We start from the raw sequence: 14,169 nt of genomic DNA, 5'->3' as shown, positions 1-14,169 counted from the left end.
TGAATCTACTGGAAGAGATGCATTGCTTGGATAAAGAAGAGTTAATAGAAGCCGTTCTTGTGGCATAATTTGCGCTACAGATCGAATTCAGAGAGTACTGGGTTTCTGGTCCAATAAACCAACGTAGGCACGGCTTTGGTGAATTTCATGTTCTGTGGCCCGAAATCTCCATTGACAATAAAAGGTGTTAAATGTACATAAGGATGATCAAGAAAGAATTTGACGTACTTTATAACTTATAAGAAACTAAAATAAAGAAGCAAAACACAAATTTTAGAGAAGCAATATCTCCAGAGGAAAGACTTTTAATAGGAAAATAATAAATAAAATAAAATTGTATTCTTCTTGTGGGTTGGAATTGGTGGTTTCTTCAGTCTGGTTTCATCTTTCAAATAATGGGGTATGGGTTGTAAATATTCGTCAATGTGGGGGAAATAATGCTCTGATGATGACGACTATATAAAAGATTGAGATTCAATTTAGTGGGAATTTGCAGAGGATGATAGTACTGGGGAAGGATGCGGCATTGTTGCTGTTATAACCTGGGATTATGTGACTGGTGACATGTTTCTCAATTCGGCTTCAAACACCAAATTACTTATGTCCATTTTGAGACGAACTTGTTCATTTTGGGGTCTCTTCACTGTTTCAGCTAAACTTCAAAAAAAAACAAATCGACATCATCTTCAGGGACGACAGGTGGTTCTAGAGCTCTCATTTTCTGGGTTCTAATACGGTTATTAGATTTCATTAAATCGACTAAGTCAGTCATTGACTTCTTAGTTCTCTTTTTGCTTATTGCTGTTCTAAAAAAAAACTGGTATTTGCTCGAATATTTGGCATATCAAAATGATTTGTGTTAATACTTCAGGAACTATAGAAACTGAAGTTAAAGATGTACTCGGAGCCTGGTCTTCATCGCTATTTTTAGCATCTTGTGTTTCATCATCATTAGTCTCATTTTTGGAGCTCCTCAGTTTGGTTTTTCAATCGGTTCATTTTGAGACTGGAAGCTGTTTTGCGATGTCCTGGGTTGCATGAGTGAGAAAAAGTAGTTTCTTGTGTTTCATCATCATTAGTCTCATTTTTAGAGCTCCTCAGTTTGGTTTTTCAATCGGTTCATTTTGAGACTGGAAGCTGTTTTGCGATGTCCTGGGTTGCATGAGTGACAAAAAGTACATTTGGTCTTAAATTTCCATTTGATAATTTTTTTTGCTGCCTGGCCACAAGCCGTCCTTCTTCTTTTTTACGCGTTGGTATAGGCATTTTTTAGCTTTATCCAAGCATCTCTACAATCTTGCCCCAGAAAATTAATGTTTAGAAAATTAATTAATTTAATTTTTTTTTTATTTTTAGATTTTTGGCAACACGAAACTTACAAATCAATGGGATTTGAGTTCCGCATTGGATTCAGTACGATGGGCCAAATTGTTAAAGAATGTTGTCAAGCCATATGGGACATAATACAACCTATAAACATGCTCCAACTTGACCAAAAACCTTGAAAACAAATTGCTAGACAATTTAAAGGAAAGTGGCCTACATTGTCTCGGTGCCCTAAATGGTAAACATGTTCAAATACAATGTCCAAATAACGTCGGAACTGCTTATTGTAATTACAAAAGCACTCACTACATTATTCTTCTTGCTTTAGTCGATTCATATTACAAATTTAAATGGATAGATGTCGGAAATTATGGTAGAAACAGTGATGGAGGTATTTTTGAAAGATCGCTATTAGGCCAAGGGTCCGCAGGCAACACAATTGGTTTTCCCACAGATAACCTGTGACGCCCACCTGACCTCTTTGTCCATTTGTTATAGTAAGTGAAGAAGCATTTCCTCTGAAACGTTATTTGATGAGAACTTTTAGTAGAAACAACCTAGCAGGCGAATCAGATAAATTTTTTTATAGGCTTTCAAGAGCACGCTGCATTGTAGAAAATGCTTTTGGCATCCTAGCAGCGCGATGGAGAATTTTCAGAAAACCAGTTAAAGCTAGCCCAGAAGTTGTGGATAAAATGATAATGACAACATGTTATTTACAGGTTTCAACAGGTTTCAACATGAAATTATGCCTTATAATTTCTTGGAAATTTCATCAACTGAATCTGTGAAATCTTTTGATGTTAGTTTAATCCGCTAAATAAGGCCTATTGATTTTATCCGAAGAAACTATGCATTGGACTCTTTTACCATACGAGAACTATACAAGAATTTTGTTTATTTCCTCCCAAGCTTCTCGTCGTTTTAACTGGTCTCTATAATCCTTATTTTATACATCGTTCAAAAATACGTACTTTCTACTTCTTCAATTAATTTTTCATCCATATACGCAGCCTAAATACGACCTGATGCAATAACATTCTGACGAAAATCTGGCTACTCTAGATATCTTCTTCTTTAACAACACATTATAACAATATCTACAGTGCATTTTTTTTATCTCCGGTCATAGGGTTTTACGTGTTATATTTTCAACCTGGGAACGTGGCATTCAAAAACTCGGTAACAGTCGCTGCACTATGAGCTTGAATCCATCATGTTGAAAAATTATCCTGCCATTTTGAACAGCGTTTCCTAATGCGGGAATGACCTGCACCTGAAGTAATTCTAAATATTTTGCAGTATTCAGGCTACCCTCTATGAAAAATGGTCCAATTATTCGATCTCCAAGAATTCCTGCCCACACGTTAAGTTTCTGTCTTGTTTGGGTATGCGTTTCTTGGAAGACGTGAGGATTTTCTCGCGCCCATATTCGAGTATTTTGTTTGTTGACTGTACCATTTGTACAGAAAGTACTTAGGTCTGAAAATAGTATTTTGTTTGCAATTGTGGGGTCGTTGTTAATTCGTTCCATCCACTGTTCGCAAAACTGCATTCTAAGAAAATAATCATTAGGCAAGAGTTCTTGAACATTTCTAACTTTAAAAGATTTGTATTTTTCTTTTCTGATTGCCTTATAGCAACTACTCCTACTTTTTTCGGTAACTTCAGCAAACTGAGTAAGACTATTTGTTGGATTTTCTTTAACGGCCAAGCATACCTCCATTTTAAATTCTTCGTGTACTACAGTTTCGGTTCTTTTTCGTTTTAAGTGAGAACTGGCGATGCATCCAATCGTAATAAATTTTTCATGAAACCGTTGTACAGTTGATCTAGATGGGACGGGATGGTTAGGATAAGACACGGCAAAATTATCTACCACTTCTTGCGCCGACATTCCTCTAATGTAGCTTGAAACCATCTCAATACGTTCCTCCATAGTGTAAATCGACGTTTTAAAGATTTTTTGAACAATTTCAATGGAGCAATTTAAAAATTATTTTGTGTCACTGTCAGATATTTGTCTACCTGCTTTGAAGTGTAAAGGTAATGAAGGTTACGAGGTGCAGAAAAAGCAAACTTTTTCATCAGAAAAACGTATTTTAAATAGGTATCTCGCAAATTTTTTTGCAAAATAATAGGATTTTTTAAAGTCTGTTAACCTAAACTTCACTTGTTCCAAGTTTCAATCCTATCAATTAAATAGAACAGGTTCTAACATGGGGTTGAAAATATTACACGTAAAACCCTATGACCTGCGATAAAAAAAAGCACTGTACAGCTCTATTTAAAATAACGTGATAGATATTTCTATAACACGTGTTAACACGACACGTGGTAATAGTGTGTCCGTACCTTAATTCAAATTAGGCGTTATTCAATGTGTAGTTGGCTTAGATACTAGGTAGGTTTTAGAAGGTGCAAGCATATTCAAAAGGTTGTTTACATTATTAGAGAAAAACGTGATACGATTTACATTCAGAATTTTAAACAGAGTACCAATTAATCTGAAATATGTCGTTTTCAAAATTTTAGTGGTAGAAATTAAAAGCTTTTCTGCATCTTTTAAACATTATAGGTAGTAACTATTTATCAGTGGCGAAGCGTACGAGTAGACAAGGTAGACACTGTCTACCCAAAATTATCCAGTTATTTCTCATTAATTTATTACGTAATTATTTCATGTAATTGTTAAATTCAAATTTAAAAAAAAATAACACAGAATGTAGTCGCTCTCCTTACTATTATTATAATAGTATCTAAATGGCTATAATATCTATCTATCTATAATATCTAAAGCGCGCACCGCCTGACGCACTAATTAAAATAAAAATGCAGGGCTGACACTCAATTAATATATACGAGCCCCAGGAAGACACATTGATATTTGTCTTCCGAAATTTGAAGCATCTAATCGAACCATATACGCATCAAGCAGGTGACAGAGGTCTAGCCACATCAGTATTCAGCCTATTACGTATGCAAAATTTACTCGCGGGAAAGACATTTGAGCTTTTGTCTATCGAAGTCGACCAGCTATTTTATTATGCTCTTGAGGGTTATTGTTTATGGACACGCTTGATCTGGTCGGCCGCAATACATCTTCAGTTTTGTTTTTTGATGAATCTGCATTTGGCATTTGGTGCGGGCGCGTGCTATTGTAATTTAATAATTAGTATTTTTATTTTTGGGTGTATAGAAAAGATTTTTTTAGTGGATATTTTAGGGGTTATTTATGATTGACTGTTTGATATTGGCAATTGTATTTTAATTGTGTTTTTATTTGTAAGTAGTATTTATTTTTATCTATCTATCTTTTTATGCTAGTAGTAATAATTTTTTTCTTTTTTATATCACTTCATATTTTTCCCTTTGAGTTAATATTTCATGCGCTTTCATTCTCTATTTCATTAAAGTGAATAATATTGAATACACATTTTTTCTAATTAACAATTTTTATTGTTTGTCTACCCGAAAGAAAAGTTCGCGCTTCGCCACTGCTATTTATGACACTTTATGTCATATTGAACTAGATATTAATCCGATATTTTGTTAATTTTTAAAACCAAAGCATCAGATACACAATCTAAATTATTTATTAATATAGTTAACCTTAGCGGACTCTTTATTTGGTGCAAACCATATTTCTCGAAAACCGTTTTAGCAGCTTTAAACCCACTGCTATTAAAGGATAAAGCAATAATAAACTTAGAGCCAAATATTAAGCAATGAAACTGAGGAAGTAGATTAGACAAACAACTATTCAAATCACTTAAGTATGCATTAATGTTCAATCATCAATCCATAATTGTTCCAACTTACTTACACCTTCGCGTAAACCCAACCCAACCCAACCCCAACCCCAACCCCTTTAAAATATTTAAGACCTTTTCTGACAAATCCGTAAATCAGCAGTCTCTGTACTAGATACTATTTGTCCAAGAATTTATGTTTCAGATTTGTTTAAAATTATAGTCCAATAACATTTAACTGCTCACCGCTCACAATAAAATCGCTCCTAAAAATAAAAGAGGAACAGAATGGAGGAAATGAAAAGAACTGTAGTAAGGAACTGCCACGTTGGGACTTTAAGCACCTAATATTGATTATATATCTTGACTCTATTACCATTTTTAATTCAGTTATTAAGATACCTTGATGTCAAAGTGAAACCAAAACAGTCTACTTCCTGTAAAGAGAGTGACAAGCAAAATAGTGTGTAGAAGATAGGAATCAGCGGCCTATGTTATGTTCATTTTTATAATTAAATTTCCCTAATTTTGTACTCCCTATATTTTAATATTTTATATTAATTCTCTAAAAATCACTACTCTTTTTTTCTCTTAAGTAATGTTACAACTCTAAACTGTTCTTATGTGTTTTAATAAATTATAATTTCTATTACTTGAATTTAATGTTTTTTAAACGTTACATAAATATACTGGAGCCTTTCAGGTTAATGTAGTAAACGTAAGTCTGTCAGTCCAACAGCCAATATTTGTCAGCAAAATTGAAACTGCAAAGCGGCTTACTCTTCAGGGGTAAATGCGATCGGATAACAGAATGAAATCAGCGCATAACAACGCGGTTTAGTCCCATTATAATGCGAATAGGGGCGACGAGAGTCATAGTATAACTCAACGAGCTTGAAATCAAAGAGGATATTCAACACTGAGTTACGTTTATTTATCGTAGTGTAAAACAATAAATATGTGTATATCCATTTACATAATTCATAATGAATAAAAAGTAGCAACAGACTAGTTACTACCGACTAAAGGAGTAAAATTTTGAATATCTGGGATATAGTCAAGCTTTCGCGCTAACTAGTATTAACATCAACATTTAAAATCTCTTTTAAAACCGCTTGAAGAAACACATTCAGATTGTGAATAAAATTGAATTTCATGGAATAACAACTAAATTATCTACATAATAATACTAGATTATGTCTGGACAATAGTATCTTTCTGTTATTTGTGGCTGCATCTCAAATATTTAGTATTTTTCTATATGTATATATATGAATAAAGTATTAACCAATGTAAGTTACACGAAAAACAAGTCGTCTGTCTAATATTATTTTAGGACACAATTAAATTCTTCTACAACCATCGACAAACCAAAAATATCGAGTATTTATTTAAAGATAAATGTTTTATTATTATTACACTTATGATCAATTTATTAACAAAATATCAATACATATTATTACGTATTATTAAATTCTAAAATAAATATTTACTAATGTAGAAAAAGCAAGAAACTCAAAAATCATTGATACACAGCTGTACATTGTTGGTCTATTCTATAGCGATAAAAATATTTAGTATTGTAGAAGTAATCAAAAGTATTAAATAGCTTTTTTATGTAGAGTGGTTGCCTAGTTCTGGTTATACGATAAATCTGGTATACACCATATGCGCAGGACATAAAAATTAAAAAAGTAAAGTGAATAAAATTAAAATCGCAATATTATTCAACACTCTAGTGAAGTAAGAAAATAAGGGAAGCGACTGAAGTCCGAATATTGCATGTCAGTTTTGCTTAGCGTTTTAAATTTTTGTTAACTTTACTTTTTCGAAATAATTTCAAGGCATTTAATTTTGTTGTATAATGGTATATAATGGTAATATATCTATGTAATAATAGTAATTTTAATATTCATAATAAAGGCTTCATATACAATAACACAGGAAAAAAACTAAACATTTTTTGAATTTGTATATCTAAAGTGACGTGACGATCTTATACAACCACAACATTGAAAAGAATAATTAATCTAGATTTTTTTATTTAAGATATATACAATTTAACAATTTTCCTAGGAACAATCTTATTAAAAAAATACGTAGGAGTAAGAGAATACATAAATCATCGAACGTGCTGGGATTCGAGATGCAAATATATGTTTTTAATGTTTGGATAGAAACTATATGCCCTATATTATATGAGTAACTTTTTTACAAATAGAATTAGACTCTTAAGTGTTTAGGAATAGTGTAACGATTACTGTTAAGGGTAAAAATTTGATAAATAAGTTATTGGAGTTTTTTTTATACAACTCTCTTAATTTCATTGCAAATAAATAACGTTAGAAAACTACATCGCAGTAATTTTTGTTAAAGAATTAATGACTCACATAAGCGAGGTTTGGTTCCTATGTCAAATAAATCTAAATGCATGCAAATAAGTTTCAATTCGCTGTTAATTTTCTGATTATGATTAAAAGCATGATGCAAAAAGGGTAAATTACTACCAATAGACAACATTTATTTATAAGATTTTTGCAGCAATCAGTTGGATTTAGAAGGGGTTCCATAAAGTAAAATTTGGAAGCCTGGATTATGAATACATCACGTCTATGATTTCTAAAGACTTTAACCTGAGTTTTGGCTTTATTGAAAATAAGACTATGACTTTAAGACTTTTATTTAGAACTTTCAGATTTTGATTTAATATAAGGCCGCCGGAATATTTACATTAATAGCCGCAGTAAATTAATTATTTACCTGGGAAATTAGTGACAGAAAAGAATTGTAAGCTATGCGCTTGCTTTGTATTATCCAGACAAGACTTAAAATTTAAAGGATTTTAATCTAGTCTACAGAAACTTAGTTTCAAAAGAATCGGGCTGTAGTATATGGTATCAATGGCCTGGATATAATCTAGCAGTATAAGACAAGCACCATTAATTCTATCGAAAGTCATAATTTTGTCAATAATCAGATATAACAGTGCTATGGTTCTTACGATAGCCTGATTGAGTTGATGGAGTAATTTGAACAGCTTTGCATATAAAATTCTATATTATATAATAAATGTTAATATATCAGTTAAGTGTGAAATATTATATTGAAACAGTTTTAAATAAGCTCGTCAGAATCTGTAGCATTAGACTTTAATCCAGAAATGATTTTTTTATAGCTATATACAATCATATAATTTTCCAAGCATTTTTTGGATCACTTTTTAACGTATATTGTAAATATGCTTTTTTTCTTATACCGCTATAACATATATCTACTACATATTCTTAAAATAAAATTCTTCAGCAAATGGGTTGAGGCGTACTCTCTATCAAGCCAGGAAAACTCGACTATCGCTGAAGCTTTAGTAAAAGAATAAATGTACCGATTTAGTGTAATTTGGTGAACTTGATTTAAATCAAGGGTAAAATTTTGAATTTTAATCTTCCAGAACATGGAGTAAGACGCTTGAAATCAAAAGAACTAGGAGTACTGCATAACATATTCAGTCACATGGAATGGAAGAATACATTAGTAGTACCATTAATTGATATTTGACCAAAGTAGTCTCTAGCTATCAAAGAAACTGGGATAGGTTTCTTCAAATTGTTCCTGCTGGCTTATTGATCGGCCATCTAAGAAAGCCTAGGAAAGTCTCCAGCTCAAATAGTGATGAGAAGGGAACTGCAAACTGATACTGATAGTCGATTTTTTTTAAATGATCGCTATTAAGATTTAATCTATATTATTAATTTTTTTATTCTAGGTTTTTTTTATTTTAATAATTTTCGATAATCTGTAATTTGCTCATTTAGGCAGACGATATATTCAATAATAGGATTAAGATTACTCCATAATAATTAATATAACTTTTTATGTTACTCTGAGTCTTTCAAGTAAATTTTGAAGGACTAAGAAGTATGTGTGATCATCAACAATTAAAATCATTATCCCATCCCGAAAACTTAACGAAGACAAGTAATATAGTAAATAACGAGTTCGTTAAAACTACAACCACTCTATCTTTGAAACTAAATTTCGATGATATATTAACTCTATTACCAGTACCAAGTATTCAGTGATTAATCTATGCTGCAACCAAAGTGAAACAGCAAAACCCTCCGGATCGGTAACGGGAATAACGGCTAGAATTCGTGTGTAGATGAAAGAATTAACCCACTCTATAATATATTTATTTTTATGGTCGCTTTTCACTTATGTAATTCTTTAAAATAATTGCTTCTAGGTATACAGTCCTTGCACAGGTCTTATCAAGTTTCTTTACCCTTAATTTTTTTATTTTGTGTATTTTTACTCACTTCACTTGTCCTTGAAGTTGTTTTCCAGAATCTTGATATGTTCGACTATTCTCTTTAGAAATTAGTATAAGAACAGACAAAATTTTCCGAATTTATCACTTTTAACAAATTCCATTGTTTTTAATAAAATTTTCTACTCTGCTTTAAAGCTCATTGGTAAGATGTATCGAATGCCTTGGACTGGCTGCGTTCTCTAATGTAATTCTAGATAAATCGTCCAGATAAAATATAGAATTTAGTTTCGTATTAATCTAACCCACGGGTGCGTGACGAATGCTTTTGTAACAAGCGCGATGTATTTGCATTAATTGCAAACGCTGCTGCTGCTACTGGCAGGGTCGGTGGTGGTCGGGGAAATTGACTTTTGGTTTAATTAAACGAATTGTAGGGTGGTGTGGAATACTGTAATTAGAAAACCGGAGGGTAATTGTAAAAGGGTTTCAGCAAGATGTGCTATTTTTTACTTCATTTTTTTCCTAAGTAAAGTTATAATATTATACATATTTTAATTAGATTAAAGAAGAGAAAATACAGGACTATTTTTAAGCCATACGATATATACCAAAATAAACATTTAAATAGGGTAATATAAATATGTCAGAAGTTCTCTGGGAGGTCTAAAAATTGTAATTCTCACCTTCATAGATATTTGCCAAAAACTTCTAGTCTTATATCTTGGGTTTTAGTTCTTCCTATATAAGCACCAGGATATGTTCTACGATATTTTTTATCTATGTGAAATATTTCTATTTATCTAAAAAAAAACTGCACTTAAAGCACTTCTTGATATTTGAACAGAACACATTTACTTGTATTAACCGAAGATCACAATCTTCAATTATTCCTTATTCCAATATTCCCTGGTATATTGTAACGATATTATAAACACTGAGGAACCGAATGATTCTCCGCCATTCGGGAATGACAAGTAGCACACCACACTTCGTCTAGGAGGTTGGCGAGAATAGTCTGAAACAGCGTTCAGCCGAGTATATAAAAAGCCGCATCGCCGATAGTTGTCCATTAAGTGAAATAAAATTCGAAATATTATCGCCAGATTTAAATAGTTGTAAATAAATACAATAAAAATAAATAACTTTAGTAGTCGTTAGTGATCGTGTTTAAATAACTTAGTTAACCATTTTCGATTGTTTTATTTTACACCTAACGAATGGAAAAACGCTACAGTATAAACTAGTTTTATAAACTTCTTATAAGTCTCTTGTCTGCGTAAGCAATGCGATAAAGCCAAAAGACTCATATTGTAGTCTTCACTATTAGTCATTTGTAATAAATTATCTTTTAGACTGTTACAGCTTAACGTTTACTCTGTGATAGCAGTATATATGTTATTGACGGTCTTTACTTGGCGATTACCTATTAACAGTTTTCTTATGTAGTCTACTTCTCTGTATTTCTGATGTTAGTTTCATCAGTTCGTAAGCCTAGAAGATCCAGAGGTAAAAGATTTAAAATGGAATTTCAAGGTGTTTCTTGCCTATATATAAATCATGCTGAAGCTAAAATGTGTACTATTTTTTAGCTGATCTCTATGAGGTTTTTTATTCATTTATATGGTATACATAGTCTCTGGGTATCTACTTTGGAAAGATGCAACTACTTTAAATAAGGAATTTTTAAATTCATTAAGTGACATTAAGGGCTCACTGGCTTAAGAAAAGTTGTATTGCTTTTATGATGTCCTTGTAGTTTTCGCACTTTTTAAACAAAGACAAGATCAGTATTCTCATTTTCAAAATATTATCTCAGACCTCTTTATTTCTTTAAACAACAAATCAAGGTAAGATAACTGCAAATTAACCTTCTTTGAAATTAAATCTACTAAATAATTTAAACAAAGAGGTATCCGAAGAAATTATAAAAGACGATAAGAGGAAGAGCTCCAATTAAATATGTAAAAGTTTCGGAAACCCCTTCTTCTTAAAGTTAAGGGCCGCCAGTTTAAAATAATCTTATGTAAATCTCTCGGAAAAGTGAGAAAGTCTGTCTTATCACGGATTAAAAAGAGACGAAGGGAGACGGTGAAGTTTCTAAGAGGCATTTAGAAATAAATTCGCCCCCACCTGGCTGTTCTCAGATTATTTAAGCGTTTCTTAATACAGGGCCATTATTTAAGGTCTCTCTACATAGCTGTGATGCTAATTAGGAGCTTAGTGTGTGTCTGTTTCATCCCCATCTGGGGGTTAATTTTCCCCAACTTTAAGCGAGCCCAGCGAGAAACTTATAGTCGCGAAAGTGGAAAAGGTCCCATATTGTAACATTGCTTTGGAATAATTCCAGTTTATTTGCCAAGGAAAGTTTATGATGGTACATATATAAGTTTTATGTATGAGCACAAGTGTTCTCCGTTAAATTATTAGGATTGTTATAATAGTAGAGATATGAAAAGAAGGTATAAGATAATTTAATATATTCCAATTCATTATGTTTTAGAACACAATATTTATGATAGAAGAATATTTTTTATTAGAAATGTTGTCAAACGAATTGACTTGGAAGACCTCAATAAAAAATCACAACTAACATTGAGCTAAAGTTATGGTCCATCAAAAATGAAAACAATGCACAACCAAAAAAAATCCTAAAAGGAATCAATTTCAAATATTAGTATTACAAATTTGACACTATAAAAATTTTTAAAAATTTATATATTATAAAAAATAATAATAATGGTCTTAAAACTAAGTAATGTTCTATTTAGAATATCACTTATGCTACTACAGTATATTTTACACGTCACTCATCTGCATATTATTAATTTTATTACATTTACTTACTTTGAAATTTTTAAAAATATTTTAGAAGCTAGAAAATATATGATTATCAAAAATTAATTAAAAAAAAACTATCAAAAAAAAATTGTTGCTATTACCGATATTAAAACAATCAACTAAGAGTAGGTCGAGTATTCAGTATAAGGTGTTCCTTGTTACAAGTATATTTTAAAGTTGACTTAGTAAAGGCAAAGGCATTTGAGCTGTTCACTATTATTGTCAGATTGCCACTCGACATACCAAAATGAAGCTAGCGGAAGGCAACAAGGAGACTGACAAGAATTTATTCAAAATTAATTTTTTTCCTGTATGTCAAAATCTTTTTTTTTTAAATTGCTTTGTTTTGAGATAAAACCACTTTATATTAAAATCATGTTGCGAAATGAAACAGCAGTTCTTAAATATTAAAAAAAAATTTTTTTTTGCCATCGAGTTAAAAGTTTTACTAGTTTATTGACTCTTCTGTTATGCCTGATGACTAAGTAATAATTTAAATAAATGTAATGAGGCCAATTAACTTTGATAATCTGCACGTGCCCCTGAATATTTTTTCTTTTTTAACAACTTATTTTTTGTCAATTCTACATCTAAAATTAGATACTTTCTAATTCTTGTTTGTTCTAATTTAAGCAATTTAAGAATGATTTGATTGATATTTCGATTAATTTTTATTGTATATAGGTTGTTCGACACGACTGGTATACTTGGCCAATATTTGTCACTGGCGAATACTTTCCATGTCGTGTGAGTGGTTTACTTGTACAATTATTGGTGACTGGTGAGTACTGGTCAGAGTCCCGCCGTTTGTCGGTAAAATTATCGCCAGTTAAAGGGATTACCATTATTCGTACACTTGACCAGTCCATGCATTTCTATACTTGTGGTTGCGCTCACTACGCTCACTCGCTAGTGTGCCTGTGCCTTTCGGCCTCGTCATACTAAATAGTGTGTATTCTAATGTTCTAGGGAGTAGGTCTGTAGGTCTAGAAACTGGGTTCTTTTTTTCGTTTGACATTTGAAAATGGAATGGTCAAACGAAGTATTATTAGAGTTTCTGGATTTATATGAAAACGAATCCGTCATATGGTACGTAAATTAGAACCTAAAAAGCGCAATTCAGTTAATGATGGTTGGAAAAGAATCCAAGACAAAATAAGTGTTGAATGTTCAATTAAAGAGCTAAAACAGAAAAAAGAATCTTTGATGTCAACATTCCGTCCTTTATTAAATAAAGTTAAAGCTACATCAGGAACAGGTAGCGAAGCAGATGAAGTTTACAAACCAACTTGGTTTGCTTACGAGAAAATGGCTGGTTTTTTACAGGGAATCTGTAAACCTCGAAATACTCAAAACACAGAGGTAAGCATAAATTTATTATTTACGTTTTATTATTTAAATGTTATAAATAGTTTAAATTAGTTTTGATAATACATAGCGTGTATATTGAGTAGTCACTTCCTTCCCCTTAAAAATTGGTAGGTATCTGAGTAGCTCATTAAAAAAAAAATACAGTTTTAATTTTTTTTATGTCAGGGCTGCATTAAGGGGGTGCAATTTAGGATGAAAGTTTTTATACAGTTCTTTATTTATGAAGATATACTTATGAAAATTTGTATTTAAGCAGTTCATTTGAAATAAAAATTACGGTTTTAATTTTTTTTGTCAGGGGTGCATTAAGGGCGTGTGATGGGAGATTTATTTATTTAATCAACAAACGGAACATCGACAGACCCAGGGTCCAAACAGATGTCCACAAATATCTACAAGATATACAATATACAGTGTACTAACTAAAAATAGTTGCATAAGATATAGTTTTAGTATCCTATAAAACTTCATACAAAGACCTTGCATTACGTTAAATCTATACATTAAATCCATTAAATGACAAAGTAAATATATCAATATTTGCATATTTCATATTATAGGAATTAACAATTCTATTTAATGGAGCATTTCTACCTACATTTGTTCTAGAGT

The sequence above is a fragment of the Anthonomus grandis genome, chromosome 7, assembly GCF_022605725.1.
Source record: "Anthonomus grandis grandis chromosome 7, icAntGran1.3, whole genome shotgun sequence".
NCBI lineage: Eukaryota > Metazoa > Arthropoda > Insecta > Coleoptera > Curculionidae > Anthonomus > Anthonomus grandis.
Note: the sequence above shows the minus strand (reverse complement) of the source record.